Below are 27,399 nucleotides of genomic sequence, written 5' to 3' on the forward strand. Positions count from 1 at the left end.
TTCACTGCGCTTGCGCTTACGTCACTTCCGCTTGGAGGCCGCCCTGGCCCGCCCCCTCTCGCAAACTCTCGCGGCGCGCGAGCGGCAACCTGGGGCGTGGTTTGTGTGACGAGGGCAAGGCACGGCGTTTGTGTTAAACAAATTCCGTTCTCTTGGTGCTCAGAAAACGGTGGGACGGTTGGAGGCGTGTGCGAGTTGCGGAGGAGAAAGTCTAAAGAGGTGCGTGGATGAGCTCCGTATATTTATGTACAAAAAAATTGTGGAAGAAAATACAATAAACACTTAGCAGTGATTGTCTCTGGGTGGTAGAATTTTAAGCGATTTTTAGTTTCGTCTTAGGTTTTTTTCCACAGTAAACATTTATTTTCATAAAAAAAGAAAAAATTAAAAATAGGAATAGCTGGGACTTCCCTGGCGGTCCAGTGGTTAGGACTCCGCACTTCCACTGCCCAGGGCGCGGGTTCGATCCCTGGTCGGGGAACTAAGATTCCGCAAGCCACCGCTGTGAGGCCAAAAAATAAGAATAGCTAACACTTATATAACATTTACTCTGTGCCAGGTACTGATCTAAGCACTTTTACATGTATTAACTAATTTAATCCTTACGGCAACGTAGCAGAAGGTACCATTACTGTCGCCATTTTACAGATAAAGAAACTAAGGCGCAGAGAGGTTCCCAGGGTCACAGAGCCAGTTAATTACAGAGCCAAGATCGTAACCGAGGCAGTGGCTCCAGGGTCCTTAAGGAAAGTAGATCTCACAGCTTACCAGGAAGTTTTCATCTCTTCTCTGCTTGTGGAAATCTTACTGAATCTTAACTTCCTAAACACCACCTCCTACATGAAGTCTTCGTGGACTACCCATCCTCCTTTATAGCTGTTTGCTCCTTCCGTGTTAACACTTTCTACTTGCAGCAGAGTTGCAGTTGTGTCATAAAAGTAGGTTCAGTTGTCTTCTTTTTTTTTTTTTTTTTGCTATCTTAACTATTTTTAAGTGTACAATTCATTGGCATTAATTATATTTACAGTGTTGTGCAACCATCACTGCTATGTGTTTCCAAAACTTTTTCATGAGCTCAAGCCAAAGCCTTGTAACCATTAAGGAATAGCTAACTCCCCATTCTTCTCTCTCCCGAGTCCTGGTAAACCTCTAACTTACTTTATTTCTCTATGAATTTGCGTGTTCTAAATATTTCATGTAAGTTGAATTATACAATATTTGTCCTTTTGTGCCTGGCTTATTATACTTAGCACAGTGTTTTCAAGGTTCATCCATGTTGTAGCATGTGTCAAGTTCAGTATGGCTGAATAATGTTCTGTTGTATGGATATACCACGTTTTGTTTATCCATTCATCTGTCAATAGACACTTGGGTTGTTTCCACCTTTTGTCTATTGTGAATAATGCTGCAATGAACATTGGCATACGAGGATCTGTTTGAGTCCCTATTTTCAATTCTTTCAGATGTATACCTAGGAGTGAAATTGCTGTCATATGGTAATTCTGTGTTTAGCTTTTTGAGAAACCACCAAAATATTTTCCACAGCGGCTGTACTTTTTTTACATCAGTAATATATGAATATTCCAATTACTCCACTTTCTATCCTGTTCACTTCTGTATCCCTAGTGCTTAGTATATAGTAGGCATTCAGTAATTACTAGATGAATAAATGAGTGAATGAATGTCCTTATGTGTTTTTGAATCATTTTCAGATGTCTGTCAAGTCTATATGTCAATGTTTGCTCAATTCAAATAGGCCTTATGTCAACTCTGGCTCCCTCCACTCTTCTTCCCTGAGCTCTGGAGGGCCGGAACCATGTCCAAGTCATCCTTGTACCTTGGAGCATTTGTACCTGCAAGTGCACAATCTATAGTGAAGGACCAGCATTTTAAATTTCCAATCCATTGCAGACTGGTACTTCTGTAAAATACAATAAAAATGTGTGGCAAGATCAGCTTGCTAGAAAACTTTCTGAAAGCTTATTCTTAATTTCTATATTTATAGTGTCCTGAGCAGGTAATGAACAGTTTACAATTTAAGTCACACTGTCCATATTTTGAGTCACACTGCCTTGAGCTCTTAGAAAACCAAGACAGCATCACATGGGATTAAAGACAAAGATGGAGGTGAACAGACTTTGTTTACTACAAAACATCAGATAAATGCCAATTGTTAGATTAATACTGTCCATTGGAACTTTTTGCAGCATGAAAATGTTTTATATCTGTGGTATCCAATATGATGGCCACTAGCCACAAGTGGCTATTGAGCACTTGTAATGTAGCAAGTTGAGGAATTGAATTTTCTGTTTTTATTTTAATTAAAATAGCCACGTGGCAGTGGGGGGAATAATTAGGAGTTTTGGATTAACATATACACACTACTATATATAAAATACATGGGGAATTCCCTGGTGGTCCAGTGGTTAGGACTCGGTGCTTTCACAGCACGGCTGAATAAATAAATAAAAATAAAAAGATTTATTCTCTTAGCAACTTTCAAATATACAATACAGTATAATTATCTGTTGTCACCATGCTATACGTTACATCTCCATGACTTACTTATTTTATAGCTGGACGTCTGTACCTTCTGACCACCTTCACCCATTTCACCTGCCTCTGGCAACCACCCACTGTTCTCTGATCTATGAGTTTCAGTGGGGGTTGCTTTTTTCTTTTTAGATTCCACATATAAGTGAGATAATACGGTATTTATCTTTCTCTGTCCTACTTATTTCACTTAGCATTATGCCCTCAAGGTCCATCCATGTTGTTGCATATGGCAAGATTTCCTTCTTTTTTATGGCTGAATAATATTTCATTATGTATAAATACTACATTTTCTTTATCCATTCATCCATTGATGGACACTTAGGTTGCTTCCATGTGTTGGCTATTGTTAATAATGCTGCTATGAATATGGGGGGTTCAGATACGGTTTTGAGTTAGTGTTTTCATTTCCTTTGGATAGATACCCAGAAGTGGAATTGCTGGATCATATGGTAGTTGTATTTTTAATATTTTGAGGGATCTTCATACTGTTTTCCATAGTGACTGCACCAATTTACATTCCCACCAACAGTGCACAAGCGTTCCTTTTTCTCCACATCTTCAGCAACACTTATTTCTTGCCTTCTTGATGATAGCCATTCTAACAGGTGTGAGGTGATATCACCTTTTGGTTTTGATTTGCATTTCCCTGATGATTATTGATGTTGAACACCTTTTCATGTAACCATTGGCCATCTGTATGTCTTCTTTGGAAAAATGTCTATTCAGATCCTCTGCCCGTTTTTTAAATCAGATTTTCTGGGGGTTTTGCTATTGAATTGTATGAGTTCTCTATATATTTTGGATATTAATTAGTCCCTTATCGGATATGTGATTTGCAAATATTTTCTCACATTTGGTAGGTTGCTTTTTCATTTTGTTGATGTTTTTCTTTGCTGTGCAGAGGCTTTTTAGTTTGATGTAGTCCCACATGTTTATTTTTGCTTTTATTGCCTTTGCTTTTAGTGTCAAATCAAAAAATCATCACCAAGACTGATGTCAAGGAGCTTATTGCCTGTGTTTTCTTGTAGAGGTTTTATGGTTTCAGGTCTTACATTCAAGCCTTTAATCCATTTTGAGTTAATATTTGTGTATGGTGTGAGATAGTGGTCCAGTTTCATTCTTCTGCATGTTGCTGTTCAGTTTTCCCAACACTGTTTATTGAAGAGACTGTCCCATCCCCACTGTATATTCTTGGCTCCATTGTCATAAATTAATTGACCATATATATGTCGGTTTATTTCTGGGCCCTCTATTCTGTTCCATTGATCTATGTGTCTTTTTAAAATATGAATACCATACTGGTTTGATTACTATAGCTTTGTAATATAGTTTAAAACCAGGAAGCATGATGCCTCCAACTTTGTTCTTCTTTCTCAAGATTGCTTTGGCTATTTGGGCGGTCTTAAATAATTCTTTACATTAAATTTTCTCTGTTAAAATAACTAGTATAGGACTTCCCTGGTGGTGTAGTGGTTAAGAATCCGCCTGCCAATCCAGGGAACACAGGTTTGAGCCCTGGTCCAGGAAGATTGCACATGCCGCGGAGCAGCTAAGCTCGTGTGCCACAACTACTGAGCCTGCACTCTAGAGCCCACACACCACAACTACTGAGCCCTCGTGCCACAACTGTTGAAGCCCACGAGCCTAGAGCCCATGCTTCGCAACAAGAGAAGCCACCACAATGAGAAGCCCGTGCACCACAACGAAGAGTAGTCCCCGCTCACCGCAACTAGAGAAAGCCTGCACGCAGCAACGAAGACCCCACGCAGCCAAAAATAAATTAATTAAATATATATATATATTCAGACAAGTGTACACAATCATATGTACATCAAAACACTATTTACAATGGTAAAAAGTTGTAAATGACCCTACTGTGTAACAATAAAGAAATAGTTCATTCAATTGTGGTACGTTTTTACGAGGGAATACTGTAGCCATTAAAAAATATGTAGCTCCATTTATGCTAACATAGAATAATATCTAAGATACAGTAAGAAAGCAGATTATAAAACAACATGTTTGGTAAGATTCCATTTTTATGTCTGAAATATGGGGGAGTTATTAAGAAAACGGTTGGTATTTTGTGCTTTTTGCTGCTGTGGACTCACCAAGAGGGGGCAGTGGGATTTTAGGCCCACCAAGAAAGGCTAAACTGAAGAGAAACAGAGGAGAAAGCAGTAGAGGTGTGTGGCTTCGGGGTTGTGAGAAGAGTGTGGCCTAAAGTTTATGTTGGGTTATAGGTTTTCTAAAATGGAAAAGAGGTGGAAGCTCCTGCTTTGAGTTGAAGACGGACAACTAATCCAATCCCAGAAAGTTGTTTATTGGTCATTGTGATGGTTAACTATATGTGTCAACTTGACTGGGCCACAGGATGTCCAGATATCTGGTCAAACATTCTAGGTGTTTCTGTGAGAGTGTTTTGGGGTGAGATTAAGGTAAATCACTAGATTGAGTAAAGCAGATTATCCTCCATAAGGAGCCTAATCCAATCAATTGAAGGTGTGAATAGAACAAAAGACTGACCCCTGTGTGAGAGAGAATTCTTCCTGCCTCAGGGCATTTGTCAAACTGGAACTGGAATTCTCGTGATTCCAAAACAATTTGCAGCCTTCGGACTCAAACTGGGACAGTGGCTCTACAGATTTTGGACTTGCCAGACACATAATTGCATGAACCAATTCCTTACAATCTCTATCTCTCCCTCTCCCATTCTTCCTCTGTCTCTGTCTCTTTCTGTATCTCTATAGCCATATAGGTATCTCTAGGTGGATGGGTGGGTTGATAGATAGAAAGAAAGGAAGGAAGGGAAGAAAGGAAGGAGGGAAAGAAGGAAGGAAAAGAAGGAAGGAAGGCAGGAAAGAAAAGAAAGAAAGAAGAAGGAAGGGAGGGAGGGAGGGAAGAAAAAGAAAAGAAAAATCTTCAGACCTGAAGGCTACATCCAGAAACAATGGCCAGGTTACTTCGTAAATCTCCTTTGACTGAGATACCACTGAAGCCACTGCTGGTTCCGGACATCATGATTTGTCCTCTGACTAAAGGACCAGAGGTCCCTGCTGCCTCTGAAGTTGAGAGTCTCTTCTGCCATGCTGGCTACAGTGGATTCTGACTGGCTGTCTGCTTCCCATGGAAGACGGGCACTGATCCTCTGATTGGCGGAGCTTAGGTCACAAGCCTATACTCCAGATGCAGGGATCCTGAAAAAATGATGATCTAGTCTCAATCGTAGATAGGCATGAATTGATGAGGTGGGATACTCCCGAACATTGGGAGGGGAAGGAATCCAAGGATGTTGAGCAGCCATAAAGAATAACAGACATTCACTACAGGAAGGCTGGAAGGACAGAGAGTGGTGAATTTCTGAGTATTCAAGACCTACATCTCTCATGCTCCCAGTGCCCTGCAAAGCAGCAAGTTTCTTGATTGGGGTCTCTGCATGGCCACGCTTTGCACAGAGGAAGTGGATGTTGAGAGCAGAGCCATCTAACTTTTTTGGGACTTGGTCTGGACTTGGTCTCTGAGCAAATCAGCAGTGATCATGAGCAGAAAACTAAATTGGGCCTTCCCCACTTTTCTTGTATTATGGGAACCTGGGCTGGTGGGTTGGTTGGTTGGTTGGTTGGTTTTGCATGATTCCAAGTGATGGGAAAGAGCCCCCCAAAAGAGCTGACATTGGATTTACTGACAAACTTGGTGAATGGAGACTGAATCAAATAAATTCAACACTGAGTTCTCTTTTGAATAAAAGGGCAAGTAAGGTGGTTTCACAAAGTCATCAGGAACCCAGGCTCCTTCCATCCTTTTGTTCCATATCATCATCACGTGGCTTCCACCACACTGTCCAAAATAGCTGCTGAACCTCCAGCCATCAGGCCTCATTCCAGCAAGCAGGAAGGAAGGGGCAGGGAAAGAAAAACACATATTCTACCCTTAATTACACTTCTAGGACTTCTGCTTCCATCCCATTGACCAGAACTTAGTCTGTGGGCATACCTACCTGCAAAGAAGCTGGGAAATATAGGTTTTATCCTGAGCAGCCATATGCCCAACTAAAATTCAATGGAAGAAATGGATAACAGCTACTGGAGACAACAGGAAATCTGTCACAGTCAAGAGGTACATACACCAAAATTTATCTCTGGAAAGGTGGTAAAATTATGGGTGATTTTTAGTTACTTCTTTATAGTTTTCCATAATACTTGATTTTTTAAAAACTGACCATATATTTGTAATCAGAGGGGAGGGGGAAGCATTGTCACTCTTTTCAGTTTGAGGGGGAAATACAATATAAGTAAAAGAAATGGTAAAAATGAAACAGGAGGGAAGAGGCCAGGGCACAACCTTTAAAAGAATGACATAGCCATAGGACATGACAAAAACTGGTTAGAACTAACTAGGTCCAAGATGGTGGAAGATTTGACTTCCAGTAGACTTTGAGCCTCATTATATGCTCATTGTAATACATTCGCTAAATGACACACCCACCAGTGCCATGACAGTTCAGAGCTAACCATAAAAGGCCAAAAATTGGGTGGTGGCTGAATTCCTGGAAATCCCCACTCCCCCGCCACTCAAAAATAGTTGGACTAATCCTCCCACTCATTAGCCTATGAAATTACCCAGCCCATAAAAACTAAACATGCCATATTTCCGGGCCTCTCGCCTTCTGAGATGGCCCACACTCTGTCTATGGAGTATGTTTCTCTCTAAATAAATGCACTTCTTACCTATCTCTTTGTCTCTCACTGAATTCTCTCTGCGTCGAGACATCAAGACCCTGAGCTTCATTAAATCCTGAGACCAGGTGTGTGACTTCAATTAAAAGACCGTGGGTTCAAGTCCCAATCAGGGTTGTGGCCGGGTTCAAATGCCGGCACATGGGTTCAAGTCCCAGCCTGAGTTGCGTGGTTTCAAAATGATACCAAGAGCTAAGGCAATTTTTAAAGAAACACGTTTGCTCTCTTGTGCAGTGTTCCCAAGGAAATAAAACTTCCCTGGAAATGCTGCTTCTTTTAGCAGCCCTACTTGGCTCTCTCCACCTACAGATAAGACCTCTTCCTCCCCAGAATGCCAGGATGATCTGTTAGGACTTGTCATGGCACGAGGAATGTTTTGTATTGACGTGTGTCTACTTGCCTTGATTCTCGGGCCACCAGGCTCTGTTCCAGGAGTGCTATGCATTTCCCTGCACGTGGTGCCCCACCGGATTAAGCTTCGTTAACTATTTATTAGCCAAATCCAGGCTGCCTTCGCATCTTAATTCCCTGAAATGATTTGCGATTGATAAGATCTGGGTAGATGTGGAAATCTTAACAACCTTGCCCAAGAATGAGCAAGTCCTCTGAAATCTTTGGAGGTCAAAGATGTTGGGAGCTTTGGAGGTGTGCTGCACTTCCTTGTAAAATCCATCTTGACTCTCACTTCCACCCCTCCTCCTCACCATTCGCACTTAATTTCTTTTCTCCTCTCCAAACTGAAGTCTAAGAAGAACAGACTGGAAAAAAGGAAAAGAGATTGCTTATTTTTCTCCTTGGGGGTCTAACAACAGCCCCAGAACTTTATTTTTATTTATTTATTTTTGGCTGTGTTGGGTCTTTGTTGCTGCGCGTGGGCTTTTCTCTAGTTGCGGCGGGCGGGGGCTACTCTTCGTTGCGGTGCACGTGCTTCTCATTGCAGTGGCTTCTCTTGTTACAGAGCACAGGCTCTAGGCACGCGGGCTTCAGTAGTTGTGGTGCCCGGGCTTACTTGCTCCACAGCATGTAGAATCTTCCCAGACCAGGGATCGAACCCGTGTCCCCTGCATTGGCAGGTGGATTCTTAACCACTGCGCCACCAGGGAAGGTCCCCAGCCCCAGAACTTGAGCTGTATTTAGGAAAATCAAGTTTTCCCCCTCCAATTCAACGCAGAGAGTTTCCAACTGATTTCGTTCTCAGAGAGTCAAGGTGGATATTCTCAATAATTAGTGTTGAGCAATATTCTACTACTGAACAGTGGTACCAAACGTTTTCATTAATTCCACAAGTATTTATTGAGCTCCTGCTTTGTTTCAGCCTCTGTTTTACACACTGGGGATATTGCCTTCTCATTCCTTCTCTCTCCTCTCGCCAGAGCCAACCATTCTCGTGAGTTCGAAGTGTAACCTTCCTAATGGTGCTATCATATCCTCACTTTACAGGTGAAGAAACTGAGGCACAGAGAGATAAAGGAACTTGCCCAAGGTCACACCCTTGGTAGGTTGTAGAATCAGTACAAACGGAATAAGTGAAATGAAGAAAAGAAGGCAGGTTGATAAGAGGGACTGTTCCAAAGCTGAGAACTGAAAGTGGGGAAAGAGGCACCAAATGACGATTTCTCAGAAATCCTCCCACACACCCCCCAGCCCTAGGCAATCACTAATCTACTTTTTGTTCCTATGGATTTGCCTCTTCTGGACAATCGTGTAATTGTGTAATATATTGACTGGCTTCCTTCACTTAGCATGTTTTCCAGGTTCATCCATGTTGTAGCATGTATCAGTACTTCATTCTTTTATACATGGCTGAATAATATTCCATTGTATGGATATGCCAGATTTCACTTATCAGTTGATGGGCATTTGGGTTGTTTCTATTTTTTGGCTGGCTGTCATGAATAATGCTGCTGTGAAGATACATGTACGAGTTTTTATGTGGACATACGTGTTCAGTTCTCTTGGGTACTAGGAGTGGAATTGTTGGGTATATGTTAACTCTATGTTTAAATTCTTAAATAGCTGCCAAACTCATCAAAACAACATTGGGATCATCAGGTTGGGAACTCTGCTTACTGTAATCACCCGTGGGCCCAGGCTCACAAAGGCTTTATCTCAACATGGGATTTGATGATTACTGCAGCAGTGAGAAGGGTATATGACAACGATTGAACTGCCTCTTAGATTTTTGTCCAGAAACAATACAAATCACTTCTGTTCACATTTTACTGGTCAAATCAAGACATAGAGCCACACTCAACATCAAGGGGACAGGAAAGTACAGTCTTACCTAAAGCGCTGACAAGGAGAACTAGAGACATTTACAGAATGTTGTTAATAATGGCAGCTGCGGGACTTCCCTGGTGGTCCAGTGGTTAAGACTTCTCCTTCCAATGCAGAGGGTGCAGGTTTGATCCCTGTTTGGGGAGCTAAGATCCCACATGCCTTGCAGCCAAAATACCAAAACATAAAACAGAAACAATATTGTAACAAATTCAATAAAGACTTTAAAAATGGTCCACATCAAAAAAAAAAAATCTTAAAAAAAAAAAAATAATGGCAGCTGCAGTGAATGTTACATAAAAGACGTAGGGAAGGCCTCTGTGAGAAGAGGACCTTTACTCTGAGACTTGAAAGGTCAGAAAGAGCCTGTTGGAGATGATGAGGGCAGAGAGATGCTCAGCGTCACTAATCATTAGGCAAATGTGAATAAAAGCCACAGGCACTGTCACTTCGCATCCACTAAGATGCCTATAATAAAAAGAGACACTGACAATAAGAACTGTTGGCAAGAGTGTGGAGAAACTGAAACCTTCATACATATTTGGTGGGAATGTAAAATGGTGCAGCCCCTTTGGAAAACAGTTTGGCAATTCCTCACAAAGTTAAACACAGAGTTATCATATGGTCCAACAATTCCACTTCTAGATACATACCCAAGAGAATTAAAAACATCTATCCACACAAAAACCTGTATATGAATGTTCACTGAAGCCTTAATTCATAATAGCCCAAAGTGGACACAACCCAAATGTCCATCACCTGATGAATAAATAAGCAAAATGTGGTAAATATATCCATACAATGGAATATTAGTCATCAACAAGAAGGAGTGAAGTACTGATACATGCTACAACATGGATGAACCTGGAAAACATTATGCTAAGTGAAAGAAGCCACCAAATATTTTATGATTCTGTTTGTATGAAAGGTCCAGAATAGGCAAATGCATAGAGACAGAAAGTAGATTAGTGTTTGCCAGTGGCTGGGAAGAGGGATGAACAGAGAGTGACTGCTAATGAGTACAGTGTTTGTTTTGGGGTGATGAAAATGTCTGGAATTAGAAAGGTATGAGTATACTAAAAACTCCTGAATTGTACACTTTAGAAGTGTGAACTTTTTTAAAAAAGGTGAGTTTTATGGTATGTGAATTACATCTCAATTAAAAAAAGTAACAGGGACTTCCCTGGCAGTCCAGTGGTTAGGACTCGGCACTTCCATTGCTGGGGGCACAAGTTCGATCCCTGGTTGGGGAGCTAAGACCCCACATACCGCATGGCGTGGCCAAAAAAAAAAAAAAAAAAAAATGTAACAGATTAAACTCATTGAATAAAAGAGAAAAATAAAGAAATTGAAGTCTGTACAAACTACTGTTCATAAGATAAATAAGTTATAAGGATATATTGTACAGCACAGGGACTATAGCAAATATTTTATAATAACTATAAATGGAGTATAATCTTTAAAAATTGTGAATCACTGTGTTTCACACCTGAAACCTATAATATTGTACATCAACTATACCTCAATGGAAAAAAAAATTTTTTTAAAGAAATTGAAAGTCTGATGAGGAATAACATATTTACCTAATTTCAAAGTGCCTCTCCACAAAATACTTAACAAGAAGGAAAAAAGAGTAACTATACGGATGTGAAGCCCAGCAGATGCCACCATAATCAAGTGATCGGAGCGAACACCATCAGCAAGGGGACTAATCGCAGTCACATGTCACCTGGTCAGATGCAATGAGAAAACACCATTACCAGTGTTTGATTTTCCTGCCAAAAACCTGAATCGAATCATGAGGAAACCTCAGTTAAACCCAAATGGAGGAACGTGCCCCAAATAGTTGCCCTGAAATCTTCAAAAGTGTCAAGGACGAGAAAGTTGAGGAAAGACTGAAGAACTGTTCCAGACTGAAAGAACAATCTGAATGCAAAGATCTTTTTGCTGGAAGTTACATTGTTGGGTGAATTGGCAAACCTGAAAGGGGTCTGAGGGTTAGATGATAGTCCTGTACCATAATTATTTTATTTGGATGTGTGTATCACATAGAAGAAAGTCCTTGTTGTAGGAAATACACACTGAAGTGTTTGGGGATGACGAGGTATCAAGTCAGCATTTACTCTCAAATGGTTCAGGACAAAAAAAAAAAGATCCGAACCATATTCACAACTTTTTTTGCTTGTAAATCCTAGACTGTTTTTAAAAACTAATACACCGGGACTCCCCTGGTGGTGCAGTGGTTAAGAATCCGCCTGCCAATGAAGGGGATGCGGGTTCGAGCACTGGTCCGGGAAGATCCCACATGCCACGGAGCAACTAAGCCCGTGCACCACAACTACTGAGCCTGCGCTCTAGAGCCCGTGAGCCACAACTACTGAGCCTGTGTGCCACAACTACTGAAGCCCGCGTGCCTAGAGCCCATGCTCTGCCACAAGAGAAGCCACCGCAATGAGAAGCCTGCACATCAATGAAGAGTAGCCCCTACTTGCCGCAACCAGATAAGAACCCGCACGCGGCAACGAAGACCCAAAGCAGCCAAAAATTAAAAAATAAATTAAATAAATAAATTTTAAAAAAAAATGAATCCACCTGCCAATGCAGGGGACACAGTTTCGAGCCCTGGTCCCAGAAGATCCTACATGCCACGGAGCAACTAAGCCCGTGCGCTGTAACTACTGAACCTGTGCTCTAGAGCCAGCGAGCCACAACTACTGAGCCCTCATGCCAAAACTACTGAAGCCCGCGCACCTAGAGCTCGTGCTCTGCCACAAGAGAAGCCACTGCAATGAGAAGCCCGTGCGCTGCAATGAAGACCCAACGCAGCCAAAAATAAAAATAAATTAAAAAAAAAAAACCAATACACCAATTTCCAGTGAGGTTTCATACTTTCTCAATTAATTTAATTGTTTTTGGTTTTTTGTTTGTTTTCTGTTTTGTTTTGTTTTTGGCTGCACCCTGCGGCATGTGGTATCTTAGTTCCCGGACCAGGGATCAAACCCGCACCCCCTGCACTGGAAGTGCGGAGTCTTAACCACTGGACCGCCAGGGAAGTCCCCTCAGTTGACTTACTTTAACGTTAATCTTTTCTGCACCTTACAATCTCTTATATCTCATTGAATATAAATAATATCTACCATTTATGTGGCACGAAATTCTTTATACACGTGTGACAACATGCATGAAAAACCTGTAATTTATTGTGTTGCTTAGAGTTCAGGTTTCTGAATGCTTTTTTCTGCTTGGCTAACTCAAGCAGGAAAAAGAATTTACTGGAAGGATATGGGGTATATGGCAGGCTCTGTTGGAACTATTTCCTCCACTTAATGAAAGTGTGTTGATCTTGGGCAAATGACTTTACTCTGTGCCTCAGTTTCTGCATCTGTAAAATGGAGGAAATTATAGTACCTACCTCATGAGATTGTTGTGGGGGTTAAATTAATTAATACATGTAAAGCACTTAAAAGAATGCCTGACACATAGTCAGTGCTCCATAAGTGTTATTTGTGATCATTAACTGACTTGTCCAAAGAAGCCATTGAGTGGCCAGTGCAGGATTTGAACCCAAGTCCACCGGAAACCAAAACCTGAACTTGCCAGCAACCCCTTATCACAACATTAACTGAGCCGTGATTCTCCCTCTTTTCTGCTAAACGTTGATGAAAACTGAAGGATGTTCCTTCTCCCACCCCACGAGCAGTTGCTTCCTCTTGCATGCTCCTAGGGCTTATACACAAAAACTTGTCAAGCCGGCTCCACCCTTTCAGAAGCTCAGTTCCTGCCCACACCCTCCAAAAGCTTTTGCTTCACTGGTACACTTTGTTTGCCTTGGGTAATGTTATTCTTTTAAGTATGGAGGACATTTAATGTAAGTAATACTGTCCATGGTCTTTGACCTGGGCCTGCAACAGCTGCAGCTGTGAGTAACACGCTTGCTTCATGCATTGTCTATCTATCTAAGCATTATCCTTCCTTCTCATATCTGATGGAAAGTATCAGGTCAGCATCTGAAAGAGTAATGCAGTTCCCTGGAAGGTGTAGTATTAATCATGTTTTAAATTTTCTGTATTTTCTGATGTTTTGACATCTTAAAAAGCTTGCTGGTAGGAAAGAGGCTGCTCCTCCCAGGGCTACTCAATCCTTAGAGATAGCAGAGGGCTCAGCTCAGAGCACGTCTTTCATATACAAACCAACCAATCTCTAGTCTATAGCTCTAATCATCTCCTTATCTAACTCACTCATCAAGCCAATATTTCCCTTGCCCTACATCATCCCAAGGCTAGGTACCAGGCAACTAGAGACCACCCCTATAGCCCAGAGCCCACTGGGATTATTCAAACTAACCAAACCTAAACGGTTTACCCCTATTCCAATAAAGGCTCTGGCCCAGGCTTTCCCCTCTCTCCTGTCTTCTGCCACCTGACCAACCCCTGGTGCTTCCCCTGTGGTCCTGCATGGTATAGAGTGATCCCTTCTCTGGGGGACCTGTGAGTAAATAAACTTTTTCCTTGAAGAAGAGCCTCGTTCTCATTTCCACCAACTTTACCATGCTATTGCTAACATTTACATTCTTAGAACGTACTATGAATTGATTATTTTCTAAAAAATATGCTTGATTTATATATGTTGTTGAAACACTATTAATGTGTGTTAATTATACCCAAATAAAATATATATCGTACAAAACACTGTTAAGGTATAAAGGAACTTAGAGAAAGAGAGAAGATAACACCTGTAATCTACCATTTCAACAAAACCATCACTTTCATTTTCCAGTCCACCTTCCAACTTTGCTCCATATGCATTCCTCTCTTTATATGAGTAACAAGAATCTATTAACGATTTCTGCTAATTACAGTGTTCAGGTTTGCAAAACACTTTCATCTATCTCATTTTGAGACCTTAAAAAGACAGAAAAGGGGACTTCCCTAGCAGTCCAGTGGTTAAGACTCTGCATTTCCAATGCAGGGGATGCAGGTTCGATCCCTGGTCGGGGAACTAAGATCCCACATGCCGCGGGGCAACTAAGCCCGCACGCCACAACAAAGGGTCCCTCACGCTGCAACGAGTATCCCGCATGCTGCAACAAAGATCCTGCGTGCCGTAACTAAGACCCGACACAGCCAAATAGATAAATATTTTAAAAAAAAGAAAAGAATAGGAGTGATCAGAGAAATAGGATGAAAACTAGAAGAGAGTAGGGTCCAGAAGCCCAGGGAGAAGATTATTTCTAGAAGGAAGTGATGGACCACGTCAAATGCCAGTGAAAGACCGAGCAACAAGAGATCTGAAAATGTCCATTGGACTTAGTGACCTCTTTTAATAAAGTATTGGCAAACCTTTCAAGAAGTTTGGCTGTGAAGGGAAAGAAGAAAATGGGATAGAGCTGGAGAGCAAATGGGACTAAGGCAGTTTTTGTTTGTTTGTTGTTATGTTTTTGTCCTTTAAATAAGAGAGACTTGAGAATGCTTAAATAAAGATTGGAAGAATCTAGTTGAGAGCTAATGCTTAGATACCAGAAGAGAAAATGAATCATTGAAAGTGTGAGGTTTATATGAAGGAGAGGAGGAGATAAGGATTGGTTTGGATAGGAGAAACACCAACCACTCCTATGGCAACTGGGAAAAGATTGGTTCAAATGTAGGTAGGTTTTTGTTTTGTTTGGGGAAGATGAATGAGTTTTTCAGTATAGACATTGGCAAAGCAGATAGATGGGTTTTGACAGGTAAGTACAGCAAAATACAAATGGGCACGGGAGTTTAGGGTGTTGGAAAGAGTGTTCTTGAAATGATGGACCATAAAATCTTGCTGAATAAGGAAAGGCACGAAGAATGAAGAAAGCTGTTGGAAGGGGAGAAGCTAGATAGGTAAATAGACTAGAGTCCTGATGAGCTAGAAGAACAGTCTTAGTGGTCACTGAATATGGAAGCTGGAAGGGTTGTGGCCAGAATGTAGAATGATGTTTTGGATATGTTTATTTTTTATGTCAAGACCCAGTGTATGGCCATAGGATGAGTGACTGAGGTGGGAGGGAGGAGATCGCTGGAAATGAGAAGGTCCTATAACTCAGTGACCAGGGTCTTTGATCGTATGTGTGTGTGAATGTCGAGGTCACTAGGATGGTGAGTGGAGGGGAATTATGTGAGCCAGGTACCAAAATGTGATGGATGAAGGCAGTGGGGAAGGGACAACCGGGCTATAGCTGAATTACATCTTTCCTGAACTCCGTTCTCGTTCTTGAATTTTCAGCTATCTATCCAATATCTCCACTTGGATGTCTAATAGATATATTCAACTTAACAGTGTGGCTAAGCCTCGAAGCAGAGGGGCCAGTATTTTTTTTTTTCCTGGGCACATAGTTCTTTCAAAAATAAAGTTAGGGTTCTATTGCAAAAAAATGAGAAAATGGATATCATTAGGCAACAAATGGTCTCTTCCACATTGTGTAACACTCAAATATTAACAGATATTACAACAGTGAAAATTCAGGTAGCCTCAAAAATTAAGAGAAATATCTAGAACACATAAAGAACTCTTCAAAACAAAAAGACAAATGACCCACTTAGAAAATGGGGAAAGAACTTGAATAGACATTTCTCCAAAGACGATATACAAACGGCCAAGAAGCCCATGAAAAGATGCTCAACATCATTAGACATTAGGAAAATGCAAATCAAAACCATAATGAGATGCCACTTCACACCCACTAGGATGGCTATAATTTAAAAAAAGGAAAATAACAATCATTGGCAAAGATGTAGAGAAATTACAACACTTGTACATTGCAGGTGGGAATGTAAAGGTGGTTCAGCTGCTGTGGAAAACAGCTTGGCAGTTCCTTGAAAAGTAAACATAGAATTACCATGTGACTTAGCAATTCCACTCCCACGTATATACCCAAAAGAACTGAAAACAGGTACTCAGAAAAAATCCTTGTACACAAATATTCATAACAGAATTATTCACAGTAGCCAAAGGTGAAAACAACCCAAACATTCACAAACAGATGAATGAACAAACAAATTGTGTTATATCCATACAACGGAAATTTGGCTGTAAAAAGGAATGAAGATCTACCTATACATGCTATAATGTAGATGAACCTTCAAAACTTTATGCTAAGTGGAAGATGTCAGACATTAAAGGTCACAAATTTTATGATTCCATTTATATGAAATATCCAGAATAGGTAAATCCATAGAAACAGAATGCAGATTGGTGGTTGCCAGAGATTTGGGAGAGGGGAGAATGGGGAGTAACTGCTTAATGGGTACAAGGTTTCCTTTAGGAGTGATGAAAATGTTTTGGAACTAGATAGAGATGATGGTTGCTCAACATTTTGAATGTACTAAATGCCACTGAATTGTTCACTATAAAATGATTAATTGTATGTTATATGAATTTCACCTCAATTAAAAAAGAAATTAAGGGGAAGAATTGTAGTATTAGGAATGATAGAAAAGTCACTTATCAAGGTACAAGCAAATTTTTTAACTGAAAAAAGCAGTACATGATTGCATGTATCTTCTCACTACAGCAGTAATTCAAACACAGCGCAAAGTGTAAGTACCAAATTTCTTTTCTGCTATGTAAATACAAGTCTATGGACTTCCCTTGTGGTCCAGAGGCTAAGACTCAGCACTCCCAATGCAGGAGGCCTGGGTTCGATCCCTGGTCAGAGAACTAGATCCCACATGCCGCAACTAAAGATCATGCATGCTGCAACAAAGATCCCACATGCCACAATGAAGATCCCACGTGCTGCAACTAAAAGCCAGCACAGCCAAATAAATAAATAAAAATAAATAAAAATAAATAAATAAATAAATACAAGTCTATGCTAGGAAGACAGTTGTGTGCTTTTTGACAGCTCTATAGTTTGAAAACCCAGTGATGTAGAATTTTTCCCCACCACCATCAAGAAGAAGAAAGAGAAGGAGGGGGAGTGGAGGGGGAGGAAAAGAAAGAGTGACAGAGAGAGAAATACAGGGAAGAAATAAGAGAAAAGTTGGTTTCCCATCTAAGTGTAAAGTTCTAAGGAACAGATTTCCACCCCCCCATTCCCTCTGCCGGTATGAGATAGAAAACCTCTGTGTTCTGAAGGACAATGATCTCTAACCTAGAATTCTATACCCAGCCAAATTACCCATGAGATGAGAGGACAGAATGAAGATATTTCCAAATATGTAATCTCTCAAAATTTTCTGTTTCTCAGAAAGAGAATGGAGCATGAGGGAGAAAGCCATGAAAAAGGAACTTGTGGAATCCATGAAACAGGAGTTTCAGCCCAGGAAAAAGGCAAAAGGAAGGGCTAGTGCTGCAGCTTCCAGCAGGTCTAGAGAGGAATCAGTCCCAATCAGAGCAGGAGACCAGAGAGGTATGGGGTAATGTCTCCAAGACAAAAAAGAAAGAAAGAAAGAGAGAGAGAAAGAGGAAAGAAGGAAGGAAAGAAGGAAGGAAGGAAGGATGGAAGGAAGGAAGGAAAGAAATAGGTTACCTATTTCTGATGTGTTTGAATTTATTGAGAGATTTCTATTCCTGTCAGAGACTTTGTGGGTCGACTGGTGATAAATACATAGAAAACGAAGTGTAGCCAATTTGTTGAACAGATGGGACCTATGGGGTGTAGGCAGAAAAGAAGTTTATTCTTGGATGTAAAGTTTATTCTTTGCATGTCAAATTGTCTCTGGGAAGCCAGTTAGTCCCTCATACCCTTGGATGAAGTCTAGGGCAAATCTCACTCTCAGGTAATAAAACTCTCTCCATTACTTAAAGCCCCCAAACAGTCTCAGTTCAGTAATTAAAAAGTCCACTCTTATGCATTAAGCTGAATCACGTGAAATTGCCATTTTTGTGAGCATAGATGGTTGAATATTAACAACTTCATCTGATTCACTCTAATGAGTCAAAACTTCCAAATTTATTTAAAATAAAACCATCTCCCCTTCTGCCACTTTGTACTGGTCACCTGAGGTGAGAAGAAGAGGCCTGGGGGGCTTCTCTGTTTCCCCACCCAGGCCTTCCACCACCCTCCTCCACTCAGGAGTCAGCCTCTGTGGGGGCGGGGTGGGCACTCTCTGACCTTGGCAGGTGTTTCCAATGGACTCTACCTCTCTCAGGGTACTTTTGGCATCTGTGATGCTCAGAATTACTCCTCCACCTCTCAGCCCCCACTCTGCACTCCTCTCGATGGGTCAGGCCTCTGTCAACCTGAAGATCCCTTGATTTGATGACTGCTTACAATTCCACCTTTAGTCCCCAGGCATCCAGTCTCTTTTGACGGGGTCACCGCACACCATGGGGGAAACCTCTTAGACAAGATGCAAGCTGGTGTTTCCCCAGCACAGCCCAATCTGGTCCTCAAGACACTGTCCTGCACCCTTGAACACCACCACCCCTTCCCTCTGCCACTATCAAAGCAGCTAACCAGCCACAGTGCCTTTCGTTTATACCTCTCAGGTGTGAGTCAGACACCACTTACTGTGTCACCTGAGCTTCCAGAGACACTTCAAGCTCTTCAAGAGGTCTGATGGAAGTGTCTTTCTTTAGGCTCGAAGAAAAAGCATCATTCTCTTCCCCTTCCCATAAATTGGGCAAACTTACTGTCACATCTCATCAGCAGCTCTCTCTCTCCAAACATTTTCTTTATAGTCTCTGGAAATTTCAAACTTAGCCCTTTTATGCTCTTGAATGGGTAAGGGACCAAAGATAACAAAATCAGTTTTTGTGTTTTTATTTTAGTAGATTTAATTTACTTCGTTTTTTTAGAGCAGTTTTAGGTTCACAGCAGAATTGACTAGAAGGTAACAGAGATTTTCTGTACATCCTCTGACCCCACAGATGCACAGCCTCCTCCAGTGTCAGCATCCCCCGCCAGAGTGGTACATTTGTTACAATCATGAACCTACACAGACACATTATTAACACCCAAAGTCCATAGTTTACTAGGGTTCACTCTTGGTGTTTTATATTCTATAGGTTTGGAAAAATATATAATGGCATGTATCCACCATTATAGTGTCATGTAGAATAGTTTCACTGCCTTAAAAATCCTCTGTGATCTGCCTGTTCATCCCTCCCTCCCCCGCAAACCCCTGGCAACCATTGATCCTCTTCTAACCATCTCCATAGTTTTGCCTTTTCCAGAATGTCATAGAGTTGGAATCACACGGTATGTAGCCTTTTAAGATTGGCTTTTTTTCACTTAGTAATATGCATTTAAGTTTCCTTCATGTCTTTTCATGGACTGATAGCTCATTTCTTATTAGTGTGGAATAATATTCCATTGTCTGAATGTACCACAATTTATCCATTCACCTACTGGAGGACATCTTGATTGCTTCTATGCTTTGCCAATTATAAATCTTCTATAACCAGTTTTTAATCACCACTTTTACAAGTCCCACCTGGGTGGACTTACTTTGGAATGGGAAAGCATCACTTGAAACTGAGATGGAAATAGTTCTCTGTTACATCCTGTTACACAAGAAAATGAAAAACCAAGGCAATTAATAACTTCAGGCAAGGAAATTTATGTAAGAAATGAAATTTAACCATACTACTCTACATACTCAGTGGTGAATACTACTTGCACAATCTTAATAATGTAAATATTGATTGAATCAAGAATTGTGGTACAAACGTATTGGAGGGATAGGAGAAGGGGAAATTTGTGTGTTGGAGTGAGTGGGAACAGGACTAAGAGAACAAAATACTCATATACCAGAGTAAGCAAGCAACAGAAGAAGTCTAAATGGAAGAATCAAGGATTATCTGTTCAGGCATGTCCTTTAGAAACATGAAGGGAGATACCAGAAGCGCTGAAAGTGTTCAAAGTGAGTGGGTGGGGATGTTGTTTCATGATAAGCTTCTTAAAGCTATTTGACTCTTTAAACTATGAACACATTACTTTGATTAAGCAATTTAATTTAAAAAACTGTAATAAAACATAGAAATTATCTAGAGACTAGGTAATATTTAAATATAACAAGAGCACTTGTGTTCTTTTTTTTTTAACATCTTTATTGGAGTATAATTGCTTTACAATGGTGTGTTAGTTTCTGCTGTATAACAAAGTGAATCAGCTATACATATATCCCCATATCTCCTCCCTCTCGTGTCTCCCTCCCACCTCTCTAGGTGGACACAAAGCACCGAGCTGATCTCCCTAGCACTTACGCTCTTAACGACAAATGATTTGCATGAAGCCAAAAGTTATTTTGCGTGACCAAAATCTTTCTAATGTTACAGAGAAAATGACTCCCTTTAGCTTTCTGCTTCCAGTATAATATGAAAATACACCCTCCTATTTCCAGATAACCTTGAGATAAGCAGTGGATTCTCCTACAAGATCAGTATTTAAAAATTATATCGTGAGGGATTTGTTTTTCCGACTGGGTTACTTGGTATTAAATGTGAGAAATAACCAGGTCAGCTAAGCCAAGAGGGGCTACCTTGTCGATCTAGAACTAACCCATGATCACTACTTCTCACCTCACTTATCCTGGAGCCCTTAACATCCCGATGATGAAACCCTAAGATTTTTTAGGACAATGGGTGAGAGAAAAAGACCAGGAGAGAAAAACAGAGATATGTTCTTCATGTAACCTCCACGAGGACAGGGGCCTGTCTTGTTCGTTTTATTTATTTATTTATTTATTTATTTATTTATTTATTTATTTATTTATTTATTTATTTATTATTTTTTAAAACTTTTTGGCTGCGCCGCGCAGCATGCGGGATCTTAGTTCCCCGACCAGAGATCGAACCGGTGCCCCTTGCAGTGGAAGCGCGGAGTCTTAACCACTGAACCGCCAGGGAAATCCCTGTCTTGTTCATTTTATTATTCTCAGTGTCTGGCACGTAGTTAATGCTAAGTAAGTATCTAAGAATCTTTTGAATAAATAAATCAATGAGTGACCCTAACTCCCCACTTTTCTCAAAGTCTATGTGCATTGGAATAAAGTTATGTTATATTTACAGTTCATAGATCTGTAAAAATCAACAGGTAAGATAGCCCTTAGATAAGGATACCCCATTGGATGTTTTGTGAAACAGCCAATTACAAATACTGGAAATGTAAAATCTACCAAGTGCATGAGGTGATATGCAAAAATGTTGACAGTAATATTATTTATAATAACAAGAAATGGCACTAACCTAAATGTCCATCAATAGAAGCCTGGGTAAGTACAAGATGGTATACTCATTTCATGGCCTACTCTATAGCAGTGAAAATGAACAAGCTAGAGCTACACATACACATATAGATGAACTGCCCAAAAATGTAACGTTGAGGGAAAAAAGCAAGTCATAGAAGAATTCAAATATTAGTATGCCATTTATATAAAGTTTTAAAATATACAAAACAATATTGTTTTAGGAAGACTTCATTTGCAGTGTAAGTATAAAAATGCATGGAAATAAGAAATACTAAATGTTTAATGAATGAATGAATATGCTTTTTAGAATTACCAGCCCCCAAATGAAGATGTTTTCTTTAAAAAAAAAAAAAAGCATTTTATTTACTTTTAATAGGTGATTATATATGCACATTCAAAAGAATATTAAAAGGTATTTTCAGTATTTTTTCCACCTCATCCCTAGCTACTCAGTCCTTCTCTCCAGAGGTAAATACTGTTATCACTTTTTTTTTTCGTCGCACCGCACGGCATGTGGGATCTTAGCTCCCCAACCAGGGATCGAACCCATGCCCCCTTGCATTGGAAGCATGGAGTCTTAACCACTGGACCACCAGGGAAGTCCCCTGTTATCACTTTTTAATGTCTCATTCCAGACCTCTGGAATCCAGAGGTGGTCTCTTCATTAATAATAAACATATATGTGTTCTGCACCTGCCACAAAACTTCTGGCTGTTTTTTCTTGATCAGTATGGCTAAAGATTCATCAATTTTATTGATATCTGCTTTTACCTTTATCATTTCTTTCCTTCTGCTTGCTTTGGGTTTAATTTGATCTTTTTTTTTTAAAATAAATTTATTTATTTATTTTTGGCTGTGTTGTATCTTTGTTGCTGCGCGTGGGCTTTCTCTAGTTGTGGTGCGAGGGCTTCTCATTACAGTGGCTTCTCTTGTTGTGGAGCACGGGCTCTAAGCGCGCGGGCTTCAGTAGTTGTGGCACGTGGGCTCTAGAGCACAGGCTCAGTAGTTGTGGCACACGGGCATAGTTGCTCCAAGGCATGTGGGATCTTCCTGGACCAGGGCTTGAACCCATGTCCCCTGAGTTGGCAGGCAGGTTCTTAACCACTGCGCCACCAGGGAAGCCCTTAACAACTTTTATTTATAAAGTGCAGCAGCATTAATCATCTTTATCATGTTGTACATTACATCCCTAGTACTTCCTTAAAATTAACTGAAAGTTTATACATATTGACCATCTTCATCTAATTCCCCTCCCCCCATTTCTTAGGTCCTTTTAATGTGTTATGAAATTTGCCTTTTCCATAATTGAGATGCAATTCTTTTTCCAGTTTGTCATTTGTCTTTTTACTTCACGTGATTATTTTTTGTATTTTCATTGATCTTTTCCCCTAAGGCTCCTGAATTTTGTGTTATAGGTAAAAGGGTATTCTCCACTTCAGGGTTATAAAAGAATTCTCCCAGGGATTTTCCTGGTACTTTTATGGTTTCCTTCTTTCCATTTAGATCTTTGATCCTTTCGGCATTTTTCCAGGTATAAGATATGAAGTATGGATGTAACTCTGTTTTTTACTTGCAGAGGCTGCATAGTTGTACCAAACCTCTTACTGAATGAAATCCATCTTATCTTAACCAATTTGAAATACCACCTTTGTTGAATATTAAATGTCTACATGTATTTGAGTCTATCTGGGAATTTTTCTTCTCTTCCACTGATTTGTGGAACTAATTAGGTACTAGTACCTAATAGTCGTAATTAATAAGGCTTTTTTTTTTTTTTTTTAATGATGGAAATGGAACTTTCTGCTTAAATACCTAGAGTACGTGTCTGCATTCTCTGTGCGTATGGCGAAGCCTGATTAACCTTTTTTTTCTAGTTTTATTTATTTATTTATTTATTTATTTATGGCTGTGCTGGGTCTTCGTTTCTGTGCGAGGGCTTTCCCTAGTTGTGGCAAGTGGGGGCCACTCCTCATCGCGGTGCGCGGGCCTCTCACCATCGCGGCCTCTCCTGTTGTGGAGCACAGGCTCCAGACGCGCAGGCTCAGTAATTGTGGCTCACGGGCCTAGTTGCTCCGCGGCATGTGGGATCCTCCCAGACCAGGGCTCGAACCCGTGTGCCCTGCATTGGCAGGCAGATTCTCAACCACTGCGCCACCAGGGAAGCCCCCTAATAAGGCTTTATAATATGTTCACTACGTGGTCAGGCGTTTTCAGAAATGTTTTCTTGTTAATTTTTCCAGAAGAATTTTAGACATGGCTCATCTAGTTCCAAAACAAAATACTGTTTGTGTTTTTCTTGGGCTCTCATTAAATGTCTTGATTAAATCTCATCAACTGTCTGATATCTTAGTGATATGGAGTCTTGCTAGCCAAGAACATAGCTTATATTTCTGTTTGTTCCAGTTTCTTCTGTGTCCTTCTACGGAATCGAACTTTTTCTTCACATGGATTGTGAATCTTTATTGTAAAGTTTATTCCTGGGAATTTAAAAAGATTTCTTTGGAAATGGAGTCTTCCATTATATCTTCTGTTATATCCCTAAGATTTCTGAAATAGCCCTAGGAGATCACACTATCTTAAATAATCCTGAGAATTACCTAGACTAGCAAGTAGTTCTCAACCTGTTTCCCCTTGCAACACATACTATAGGTGACCTTGACATATGCCAATCAATCCTACAGGTGTTCCTTGTTTTTTAGAGACTCCAACAGAGAAAGAGAGCCTGTGGTTCTTCAGCAGCTGATGGAAATTTATGTGTACCAGACACACATTGAGGGTCAGGGACACCATGGTGACCAAGACAGCCTGAGTCCCTGCCCTCATGAAAGTTGATCACATAGTTCTAGCCAAACAGAGCAAACTCAGCAAATAATTGAATAATTATAAGGGTGCAAAGTTCTGCTAAGGGGCTATGAGATTGGAGCAGAGATAATTGTCAGGTGTTAACATCCATTAACATCCACACACAAGGCTTCAATTACCTCCCAAATGCTACTCACTCATACGTTGTGTCTCCAGTCCTGACTTTCCTCTAAACTCCATTTCCACTTTCCCATCAGGAGGCAGAGTCTAATTCTCCTACCCTGATCTGGACTGGCTTGTGTTTTGTTTGTAGCCAATTAACTACAGTGGTAGTGTGAGATACGAGTCTAATTTCTTCCTTATGCTTGTGAATATTCAGTGTCCCACTAATTTACTGAAGAGAGGATCCTTTTCTCTTTGCATATGCCCGGCACTTTTGTCAAAGATCAATTGATTGTAAATATGTAGGTTTATTTCTTTCCATTGTTCTGTATGTCTGTTATGATGCGGCTCTATGTTACGTCCAAGGCTAGGTCACATAAGGTAGTGTAGCTCCGCCTTGCTCTATGGGATACACACGCTTGAAGCTTTCAGCTGTCATGTAAACAATTTGACAGCCCTGAGGCTGCCATGCTGTGAGGAAGCTCAAAGTAGCCCATTCAGAGACCACATGGATAGGCCCTAAGGCTTCCCGAAGAGAGAGAGGCCCAGCTAGCCCCCACGCACTCTGTCCCCCAGTGGTCCACTCCACAGTAGAGACCCCCAAGTTAGAAGAACCTAGCCAAGCTCTTTCCAAATTCCAGACCCACAGATCTACTAGAGATAATACAATGATGGCTGTTCTTCCAAACTACTAAATTTTGGAGAGCTTGTTTTGTAGTATAGTAACTGGGACCTGGGCCACGTGTCCTACCACAGGGTTTTGCACATGCTTTCCCTCCTACTTGGAACACTTGCACAGCTTTTGCCTAGTTACCACCAACGTGTCTCTTCAGATCTTTGCTAAAGCTACAGTGCTTCTGGATGCTCCATCCTTAAACCCTGAAACCAGGGTTTCATAACGCCCTCATAACACCAGGTACCTTTACTTCCTATACTTATCACAGTTGTATTTGGAGATTCCTTCACTGTCTTTCTGACAGGTCTTCAGCTCCACAGACCAGCATTCAGTCCATGCAGTTGCAGAGTAAGCCAGGCGTTGCACACTCAAATATCAACAGGTACAGGAAAGTAACATAAATGAGAGATGCGGGCAGGGTGGGGACTGTGGTGAAATATAAGTACCCATCTCTAGGGCACAGCTGCCACTCAGCAGGCTCTGTGCAGCCTAATCTGCCTCATTTTTTAAAAATTTATTTTATTTTATTTTTTTTGGCTGCGTTGGGTCTTCGTTGCTATGTGCGGGCTTTCTCTAGTTGTGGCTCAAGGGCTTCTCATTGCAGTGGCTTCTCTTGTTGCGGAGCACGGGCTCTAGGCGCATGGGCTTCAGTAGTTGTGGCACGCGGGCTCAGTAGTTGTGGCTCACGGGCTTAGTTGCTCCACGGCATGTGGGATCTTCCTGGACCAGGGCTGGAACCTGTGTCTCCTGCATTAGCAGGCAGATTCTTAACCACTGCACTACCAGGGAAGTCCCTGCCTCATTTTTAAGGAGATGACACAAACCCAGATTATTATGTGTGTGTTAAAGTGATAGCAACTAATTAAAACTAAAAACCCAGAAGAAAGAAAAGGAGAGAAAAGAAAAACAACAACCACCTGAAGATTTAATACTCCTTGTTTGCTGAGAACAACTCTGAACTCTCACTTTGTGTAACCAAGAAATTCTATTTAACTGAGGCATAGGTTAGCCGTGGGCTGGCTGGGGTTCAGGAGTGGGTCACTTGGATTTGTTTTTCTCTATTTGTACCTAGAGACCATCAGTCAAAATCTATTCCAAGGGCCAGAATGCTTCTAGACTCTTGCTTAATAATAAAATAATAATAATTATTTTTTAGGAATTACTTATTTTTCTTTAGGAAGCAGATGGAAGTAAGATATTGTGACCATTAAGTTACACTAAATCCTGTGTGTTCCTTGCCAGAATATAAATTATATGTGTTTGTAATAAGGAATGGAACATGCAAAGCTCATAAAAACCCTGTGAGAAGTTGATTTTTATCTAAAGATTATGCTTCTTGTTAGTTAATGTGTCTGTTAAAAAACAGAAAAAGAAATGAGTTATCAAGCCATGAGAAGGCATGGAGGCAGGAGTTCCCTGGCGGTCCAGTGGTTAGGACTCGGCGCTCTCACTGCCATGGCCTGGGTTCAATCCCTGGTCGATGAACTGAGATCCCACAAACTGCGTCGCGGCCAAAAAAAAAAAAAAAAAAAAAAGAAGAGAAAAGACATGAAGGCCACATACATGCAATGCATATTACTAAGTGAAACAAGCCAATCTGCCTGATTCCAACTATATGACATTCTGGGAAAGGCAAAACTGCGGGACACAGTTAAAAGATCAGCGGTTACCGGGTAATGGGAGAGGGAGGGGAAGGCAGTGCTCTGAGAACAAGTGATTCCCTAGGATGATGGGTGATCAGTCACTAACAAGAGCAGGTAGGGAATTCCCTGGAGGTGCAGTGGTTAGGACTCCACGCTTCCACTGCAGGGGACACAGGTTCAATCCCTGGTCGGTGAACTATGATCCTGTGTGCTGCGAGGAGCAGCCAAAAACAAAAACCAAAAAAACCAAGAGCATGTAATAGTCTTGGTTGCTCAGAGCAGCACACTTAGGAGTCCACTAAGGAGTGTCCTATCACTCTTTAGGTGGGGAAGTTGAGACAGGGTGTCATCGAACTCTACTGATTCTCATGACCCCTGGATAAAAC

General features: G+C 40.9%; 1 protein-coding gene across 1 annotated transcript in view; it reads left to right on the top strand.

Moving 5' to 3' along the window:
* The first annotated feature begins 140 nt into the window (after window positions 1-140).
* STAU1 (staufen double-stranded RNA binding protein 1) overlaps window positions 141-27,399 on the top strand; it is an 86,847-nt gene continuing 59,588 nt past the window's right edge. Inside the window, exon 1 of the mRNA XM_068525141.1 lies at window positions 141-219. The gene's annotated coding sequence lies outside the window, so the exon portion shown is untranslated. The remainder of the gene's footprint in view (window positions 220-27,399) is intronic.

This window comes from Eschrichtius robustus, chromosome 16, assembly GCF_028021215.1.
Source record: "Eschrichtius robustus isolate mEscRob2 chromosome 16, mEscRob2.pri, whole genome shotgun sequence".
NCBI classification, from domain to species: domain Eukaryota; kingdom Metazoa; phylum Chordata; class Mammalia; order Artiodactyla; family Eschrichtiidae; genus Eschrichtius; species Eschrichtius robustus.